This window comes from Aotus nancymaae, unplaced genomic scaffold, assembly GCF_030222135.1.
Source record: "Aotus nancymaae isolate 86718 unplaced genomic scaffold, 86718_ANA_hifiasm-v0.15.2.pri h1tg000029l, whole genome shotgun sequence".
In the NCBI taxonomy this organism is placed as follows: Eukaryota; Metazoa; Chordata; class Mammalia; order Primates; family Aotidae; genus Aotus; species Aotus nancymaae.
In genome coordinates, this window is record NW_026988442.1 from 23066744 (window position 1) to 23076379 (window position 9636).

General features: G+C 45.0%; 1 pseudogene; it reads left to right on the forward strand.

Annotated features, from left to right (window-relative positions):
- The first annotated feature begins 4415 nt into the window (after positions 1-4415).
- LOC105727393 (ubiquitin-ribosomal protein eS31 fusion protein-like) lies at positions 4416-4882 on the forward strand (annotated as a pseudogene).
- Positions 4883-9636: the final 4754 nt, after the last annotated feature.

Sequence of the window (9636 nt, forward strand, 5' to 3'; positions counted from 1 at the left end):
GCATGGTGGTGCATGCCTGTAATCCCAGCTGCTTGGGAGGCTGAGGCAGAGAACTGTTTGAACCTGGGAGGTGGCAATGAGCCGAGATTTGGCCACTGTACTCCAGCCTGGGCAACAGAGCAAGACTCAGTCTCAAAAAAAAAAAAAAAAAAAAAATGTTGATCTCATAGAAGCAAAAAGTAGAACAGAGAACATTCAAGACTGGGAAGAATGGGTGAAGGTGGGTTAGGGAAAAATGTGTTAAAGGATACAAAATTACAGCCAGATGGGAGGAATAAGTTCTAATGCCCTACAGCACTGTAAGATGACTGTAATTAGCAATAATACCTTATATAGTTTCACACAGCTAAAAGGAGGATAGTGAATGTTCCCAACACAAAGAAATGACAAACGTTTGAGATGATAGATGTGCTAATTACCCTGATCTGATCACTATATATTATATGTATCACAACACTGCTATGTACCCATACATATGTTCAATTATTATGTGTCACTTTAAAAAATGTTTCTAACTGTTTTCCTCTATGGGCTGCTTAGCTCTACAGAAATATACCAAGGGCCTTCAATCTAATCTAACTAACTGGGAAGGGGAACAGGGAACAGGAGACAGGGAGAAGAAACGGTCCGATGAAGCTCATCTTCCCATCATATCACACCCAGAGGAAGAGGAGCAGACTGCTGGTTATGCCTCTTCTTTTTGTTACTGATTCTACTGGCCAAATCAGGTACACACAGGTATCAGCGTTGCTGCTTTTCTTCTGAGCCTTGCAGGAAAGTCAGATGTCCGTCTCAAACTGAGCATCATCCCAACTGTGTGTTCCCTGTCATGATATTTGGCTAAGTTGTTTACTTCTACTTAGGAGTCTCCTATTGAGGTGCCAGGGCTAGTGACTCCTGTGATACTGGGCAGACGGCAGGGCTGTGTCTGAGCCATGGGAGAATTGCAATGCTCCAGCAGACACTTTTGATCATAAATGATTCAAGATCCCCGGGGTGTGGTGAAGAGCATCCCCCGGGCGTGGTGCAATAGTCATGAGGTAGCTGCACAAGTCACTGATGGGCACAGTGTGGGTGGGGATGGCACAGCACTGGCTGGGCTGGTGACCGCTGCCGATAGACAAGAACGTGGCTCTGGGCACAGGTGCAGAGCTGGGCTGCTCCAGCCCCTCAGGCAGGAGGAAAGCTAAAAATATTTTGCATTTTTTGTGTGGCTTTTTGTTGTTGTTGTGTGTTTTTTTGACACAGGGTCTTACTCTATTGCCCAAGCTGGAGTGCAGTGGCATGATCTGGGCTCACGGCAGCCTCAATTTCCTGGGCTCAAGCAATCCTCACACCTCAGCCTCCCAGGCAGTTGGGACTACAGGCGTGCACCACCACACCTGGCTAATTTTTCTATTTTTTGTAGAGACAGGGTTTCACCATGTTGCCCAGGCTGGTCTTGAACTCCTGGGCTCAAGCAATCCTCTCACCTTGGCCTCCCAAAGTGCTGGGATTATAGGTGTGAGCCACCATGCCCAGCCTGGTCTTTTTAAATTTTATTTTATTAAACTATTTTTTAGACTGGGTGCAGTGACTCACACCTGTAATCCCAGCACTTTGGGAGGCTGAGGTGGGTGGATTACCTGAGGTCAGGAGTTCGAAACCAGCCTGGCCAACATGGTGAAATTCCGTCTCTACTAAAAACACAAAAATTAGCCAGGCATGGTGACAGGTGCCTGTAATCCCAGCTACTCAGGAGGCTGAGGCAGGAGAATCACTTGAGCACAGGAGGTGGATGTTGCAGTGAGCTGAGATCACCCCACTGCCCTCCAGCCTGGGTGACAGAGCGAGACCTCATCTCAAAAATGACCAGCCCATTAAAAATGAGTAAAAGACCTTAACAAACACTTGACAGAAGAAAATGTGGAAATGGCCCATAGTCACAGGAAAAAACCTTCATCCTGCATTAGTCACCAGGGAAAAGCAAATTAAAATCACATTGAGATACCTCTAATATTTACCAAATGGCTACATTTAAAAACTAACAACATCAATTATTGTTAAGAATGTAGTGTAACTAGAACTCACACATTGTGGAGGGGAGTGTAAAATGGTACAATCACTTTAGGAAAAAAATCTGTCAGTGTCATAAAACTAAATACATGCCTGTCCTGTGACCTGCAATTCTACTCCAAGATATTTACCCAAGAGGAAAGAAAACATGCCCACAAAAAGGCTAGCATGCAAGTGTTCATAGCAGCTTTATTCATAATAATCAAAAGCCAAAAACAGATCTGAAGAATGGATAAACACACTGTGGTGTGTATTCATAAAACAGAATGCGGCAGATCACCAAAAAGCCACAAACGACAATAAAAATAAACCTCAAAAACATTACACAGAGTGAAAGAGCCTTACTAAAAAGCATATACGGCCAGGCACAGCGGCTCACGCCTATAATCTCAGCACTTTGGGAAGCCGAGGCAGGTGGATCACCTGAGGTCAGGAGTTCGAGACCAGCCTGGTCAACATGGCAAAACCCTGTTTCCACTAAAAATGCAAAAATTAGCCAGGCATGGTAATGTGTGCCTGTAATCCCAGCTACTCGGGAGGCTGAGGCAGGAGAATTGCTTGAACCTGGGAGGTGGAGGTTGCAGTGAGAAAGATCACGCCATTGTACTCCAGCCTGAGCGACAGAGCAAGACTCTGTCTCAAAAAAAAAAAAAAAAAAAAAAATGCATATACACATATACACTATAGGATTTCATTTACATGAAATTCTAGAATAGCAAAATTAACATATCATGAAAAAATCAGAACAGTGGTTGTTTTGGGAAGTGGGGTAGGGATCGATTGGGGATAGGCTTGAGAGAACTTTCTGGAGTTGATGTTACTGTCCTATAACTTAACTGGGATTTGGGACACAAAAGTGTTTGCCTTTGTCCAAGCTTGTTGAAAGGTACATGTAAGATCTGTGCAATTCACATTATATAAATTATATCTGAAAGATACCTGTAAACAAATGTTGAACTGAAGTTATGCATGTCAAGGTGTTTAGAGGTGGAATAAGCTGATGTCTACAACTTACTTTGAAATGTGCCAAAAAATAAGATGGATTGATAAGTGAAAAGATGAATGAGTAGAAAATGGATGGGTGATGAAGCAAAGACAGCGAAGTGATAAGTATATCAGTGTTAAAATGTACGATTCTTTCAATTTCTCCATATATTTGAAAATTCCTGTAATAAAATTATAGGGGAAAAAATATATATACTCTTCAATCCAGAAATTTTACTCCTGGGAATTGATCCCATAGAAATAAAAGTATTTGTCTATAATAAAATGTGTAAGAACATTTATTGCAATGCTGTTCCTAGTGACCAAGAACTGGAAGCAAAGTGCATATCCATCAAATGGGGTTCACCTGAGTACAGCATAGCATGTCCACACCATGGGCTACACCAAAATTCCTCACTAAAAGGAATAAGGCAGAGCCTCTCCAGAGAGTTTAAAGGGACAGTTGAGGGAGAAAAGCAAGAGTGAATAATATAATCCTATTTTTGTAAAACAATCACACACACCACACATACATTCTCTTGCTCTCGTTCTCTCTCTCTGGATAGAATTATATATATATATATATATATATATATAAAATTTTTTATTTCTTTCTTTTAAATGGCTGGGCACAGTGGCTCACACCTGTAATCCCAGCATTTGGGAGGCCGAGGCAGGCACATCACCTGAGATCAGAAGTTCAAGACCAGCCTAGCCAACATGGCGAAACCATCTCTACTAAAAATACAAAAATTAGCCGGGTGTGGTGGTGCGCACCTGTAATCCCAGCTACTGGAGAGGTTGAGAATCGCTTGAACCCAGGAGATGGAGTTTGCAGTGAGTCGAGGTTGCAGTAAGTCGAGATCACTGGATTGCCAAGATCACCGAGATTGTGCCACTGCACTCCAGCCTGGGTAACAGAGTGAGACTCTGTCACAAAAAAAAAAAAAAAAAAAAAAAAAATGGAAGAGCATAGATTATTAACACAGCTTATGGGTAAAGGCAAAAAATAAAGGGTTGGGTGCTGTTATGGAGATAAAGAGGAATATCCATGATTTTAAAAACAGCATGTATATCATCTCCTTTAAGTTAAATTTTCTGGCCAGACACACCCAGGAGTTCCAGGGCAGCCTGGGCAACATAGTGAGACCCTAGTCTCTACCAAAAAAATTAGCTTGGTGTGGTGGTGCGTGCCTCTAGTCCTGGCTACCTGGGAGGCTGAGATGGGAGGATGGCTTGAGCCCAGGAGTTTGAGGCTTCAGTAAGCTGTGATTGCACGACTGCCCTCCAGCCTGGGTAACAGAGTAAGACCCTGTCTCTTAAAAAGATAAATGAGCTTTTCAATCTACCCCATCTGCAGTGGAGCCGCCACCAAAATGCAGCTTTTCGTGAAAACCCGTACAGGGAAGACCATCACCCTCAAGGTTGAACCCTCGGATACGATAGAAAATGAAAGGCCAAGATCCAGGATAAGGAAGGCATTCCTCCTGATCAGCAAAGACTGATCTTTGCTGGCAAGCAACTGGAAGACGGACATACTTTGTCTGACTACAACATTCAAAAGGAGTCTACTCTTCATCTTGTGCTGAGACTTCGTGGTGGTGCTAAGAAAAGGAAGAAGTCTTACAGCACTCCCAAGAAGAATAAGCACAAGAGAAAGAAGGTTCAGCTGGCTGTCCTGAAATACTATAAGGCGGATGAGAATGGCAAAATTAGTCGCCTTCGTCGAGAGTGCCCTTCTGATGAATGTGGTGCTGGAGTGTTTATAGGAAGCCACTTTGACAGACATTATTGTGGCAAATGTTGTCTGACTTACTGCTTCAACAAACCAGAAGACAAGTAACTGAGTTAATAAAAGACATGAACAAAAAAAAAAGATAAATGAATAAAATTAAAATAAGTGACATGTTCTCTAGTATGCAGGGTGTGGTGCATAAAGAGATGCACAGGAAGGCTGGGCACCAAAATGTGAATAATGGTCATCTCATGGTGGTGGGAGGAAGGGAGAAAGGGAGGGAGGGAGGGAGAGAGGGAGGAAGAAAAGAAGTCTATAGGTTTCATATCCTCACCTCCTATTCTCTCTTCAACCCACCCCAACTCCTACTGTGTTTTTTGTTTTCTGTTTGTTTTGAGACAGAATCTCACTCTCTTGTCCATACAGGAATGCAGTGGTACCATCACGACTCACTGCAGCCTCGATCTCCCGGGTTCAAGTCATCCTCCCACCTCAGCCTCCCAAGTAGCTGGAACCACAGGCATGTGCCACTGTGCCCAATTTTTTTTTTTTTTTTAGAGATGGGGTCTCACTATGTTGTCCAGGTTGGTCTCGAACTTCTGGCCTCAAGCCCCAACTTTTACTTTTGCCAGGCCCTCATCTTATCTGACCTCTCGCCAGCATTTCACATTGTTGGCAGATGTCTCCTTGAAATCCTCCCTTCAATCAACTTTCATGGCGCACAGCTCCCAACTCCTGCTCTGTGATCATCACTCCTTAGTCCTCTTTCCATCCTTCCCATCATCTTCCTCTGGATTTTGTCCTCAAACCTTTCCTTTTCTCAATTAATTACCATCTAGATGCTAATATCTCCCAAGCAGCTGTCTTGAATTCCAACCAAACATCTCTAATTGGATGTCCCAGAGGTCATCAGACTCAGCATGGCCAAAACTAATCTCATCATCTTTCCCCGAAAAGCTACTGTTCTCCTCCTGCAGGCCAATCTCAGAGAATGTCAGCATCCCACCTACCACTTGCTAAAGCCATAATCTTAGATATCATTACTCTCTCCTACTCCCACTTCCAATCACCCACCAAGTGCTATCAATTCTGTCTCCTGAGTCTCTATCTATCCATCCTCTTGTCTGCCTCTCCCCTACCCCTGCCTTGATTCCGGCACTATGACATCTCTTGTAAATGACTGAAGCAGCCTGTTCACTCATCTTTCTGTCCACTGCCCCCACTTATCTCCCATAGATGCCAGAGGGATCTTTCCAAACCACAAACCTGACCTCAGCACTTCCCTGTTTAAATCTCTTCGAGGATTTCCCATTACTCTTAAGATCAAGGTCAAACTCTTTTTTTAAAAAGAATATTTACTTTTTATGTATTTTTTTTTTTTGACAAGAACTCCCTCTGTCACACAGACTGGAGCGCACTGGTGCTATCACAGCTTACCGCAGCGTCCACCTCCGGGGCTCAAGCAATCTTTCCACCTCAGCCTTCTGAGTAGCTGGAACCACCGGTGCAGGCCACCCCGCCCAGCTAATGTTCTGTTTTGTTTTTAGTAGGGATGAGGTTTCACTTGTTGCCCAGGCTGGTCTCAAACTCCTGGCCTAAAGCAATCCTCCCATCTCAGCCTACCAAGGTGCTAGGATGACAGACGTGACCCACTGCACCTGGCCAAGATCAAACCCTGAAACATGACCTATTAGTTTAATGATATGCTCAGCCTCCCCCAGCACTGCCATCTCCAGCCCCTGGCCTCTCTCTATCACATATCTAAAAAGCAAGAACACAGCTGTGGGCCATCTTCAAGGGCTAAGGGCACTGGAACATTTGGCAGAGGTGAGGACGCCTTTTCATTTTCAGAAAACTACTTGCCAGGTGGCTGAAGAAGTGAGAGGGCTGAGGCTGCTTCCCCCAGGGTGACGGCCTTCCATCTCCCACTCATCCCTCTGACTCTATCATTCTCAGTAGGTTAGGGCAATGAGCTGGTTAGAGGCGACTGACCACAGAGAAGAAAAGCCTAGAGTGGAGATAAAGCCCACTTTTGTTTTCTTTTTTCTTTTTATTATTATTACTTTTTTAAAAAAAAAGATGGGGTTTCACCATCATGGCCAGGCCTGTCATGAACTCCTGACCTCAGGTGATCCACCCACCTCGGCCTCCCAAAGTGCTATGATTACAGGTGTGAGCCACAGCGCCCAGCCTTTTTTTTTTTTTTTTTTTTTTTTTTGAGACAGAATCTCACACTGTCACCCAGGCTGGAGTCCAATGGTGCAATCTCAGCTCACTACAACCTCCACCTCCCAGGTTCAAGCAATTCTCCTGCCTTAGCCTCCTAAGTAGCTGGGATTACAGGCGCCCACTACCACACCCAGCTAATATTTTGTATTTTTAGTAGAGACAGGGTTTCACTAAGTTGGCCAAGCTGATCTCGAACTCCTGATCTCATGATCTGCCTGCCTCGGCCTGCCAAAGTGCTGGAATTACAGGCGTTTTCTTTCGCTTTACATAGTCTTGCTCTGTCACCCAGGTTGGAGTACAATGGCTCAATCATAGCTCACTGCAGCCTCTAACTCTTGCACTTAAGCGATCCACCCCCATCAGCCTCCCGAGTAGCTGTGACTAGAGGTGCACTCCACTGCACCCAGCTCTCCATTTTAATTCTTGATACATTGATACAGAGCTCAGGACCAAGGCAGGAGGGCTCCTCTGCTAATGATTGATTGTCCTCCATACATACGCAGCATAGTACTGGGCACAGTAACTTTATTTTAATATTTATCAATGGAGTCTACAGCATACTTTTTCCCTCAGCTTCAAGCTCCCAAGCCAGAAGGTGAGTCTTTTTTTTTTTTCTTTGAGGCGGAGTCTCACCCTGTCACCCAGGCTGGAGTGCAATGATGCAATCTCAGCTCACTGCAACCTCTGCCTCCTGGGTTCAAGTGATTCCCCTGCCTCAGTCTCCCAAGTAGCCCACGCCACCACGCCCAGCTAATTTTTTGTATCTTAAGTAGAGACAGGGTTTCACCATGTTGGCCAGGCTGGTCTCAAACTCCTAACCTCGTGATCCGCCCACCTCGGCCTCCCCAAAGTGCTGGGATTACAGGCGTGAGCCACTGAGTCTTACTAAAGAAAAAATTACTCATGACACTTGTTAAAGACAATATATCAAACTTGATTGAAGAGGGGCCATGACCATAAATACAGGGACCACTGCAATGGGTCCTGCAGCAAGGGAGAGACTGGACTCAACTCTGACTGCAACCAGTTCAAATGGAGATTTATCGCTAGGGAGCAGGGGGAGGAGCTCAGCAGAATTTTTGCTGCAGGCAGGCCAGGGTGATAAGATACCGAGGGTGGAGAGTTTTTGCTCAACTGACTTAGCAGGATTCTTGCTCAGATTGGGTTCTATGAGGATAGAGAGAAACTCAAGCTCAGGACTAGGCGAGCAGAGGGCTCAGAGGAGTCCAGCAAGTTTGGGTCTTAGGAGAGAGTCTTTGTCAGCCTTAATAGGTGGAACTAAGTAAGTAGGGAGGAAGGAGAATGTGAGGCCGCAGGCTGGTCAGAGGGCACCCTCTCCTTGGGGATAACCCATAAAGTAGTCAAACACTGGCTTTGGGGTCCACCTATGGGTTTTAAGCCCTAGTGCTGAAGAGGCAGGACTTGACTCTGGAGGCAGGGCTGGAACACCAGACCGAATTGAAGACTAGCTAAAACAGGGATGAGGTGGAAGCAGCTTTCCATAAGACACACCCACCAGTATGCCAAGTTTACCACTGCCATGGCAACACCTGAAAGTTACCACCCCTTGCCATGGCAATGACCCACCGAGCCAAAATTACTACCCCTTCCCTAGAAATTTCTGCATAAACACTCATTCACCTACACGTGATTAAAAATAGGTATAAATATAACTGCAAAACTGCCCTGAGCTGCTACTCTTTGCATGTAGGGTAGCCGTGCTGTGCAGGAGCAGTCACGGAGCTGTAATCAGCCCTGCACATTACTCACTCTGTAACTTTGGGCCTCAGTCTCCCCATGGGTGAAGACAAGGAGACAGAGGGGAGCTAGAGTTCCTGTGCATACGCAGGGTTCTAGGGACTGGGGCCCACTTTCCAGAAGGTCCCAGCTTGAATGTTTCCTAAAGAACAAGAGCCAAGTCTCTCTTTCTTCCGCATCTTTCACATTTACATATAAATTGCTACCTAATGGTCTGCCCTCCTTTATCTTAGCCCCAGATTCTAATGAGCTGGAAAAATGGTCCTGTGCCTGGGAATAACGGAGCTTCCAGGCTGAGGGTGGGAAATAAGCTTCTTCACTTGCTGTGTCATTGGGAAGGCAGAGAGGGCAGGGGTGAAGGGAATACCATGTCCCTTCTCCACTGGGACCTATGCCACAGTGTCCCAAAGGAAGGGGGAGAAAACCGTTTTGTAACAGTTTGAAACATGGTGGAAAATCAAGCATGAAAGTATGTGAAATCCACTATACAATTTGTGAAAAGTGACTCATAATTCTATTTGTTCTTTCCGGTGTACATGTTGCAGATATTTCATCCAGACAGAAATTGGAAATAAAGATAAGCCAGGAGCGCCATCTGGGATGTGATCTGTCACTAAGGCTAAGGCTTAGACACTCAAATCCAGAGATCTCTGCAGATACTGGGGATGGGGAGAAAAATGATGAAGTCCCTCCCCCAAAACACACACACACACACACACACACACACACAGAGAGTACTGGTGCTAGGTCCCTCTTAAAGCACTTTAAATACATCTTTTGTTTAATTCCAAAAACCTGTGAAGTTGAGATTCCTATTTTAGAAACTGAGGAAACTAAGGCTTGCTCACCTAAGTAACTGGCAGACTTGGGCTTCA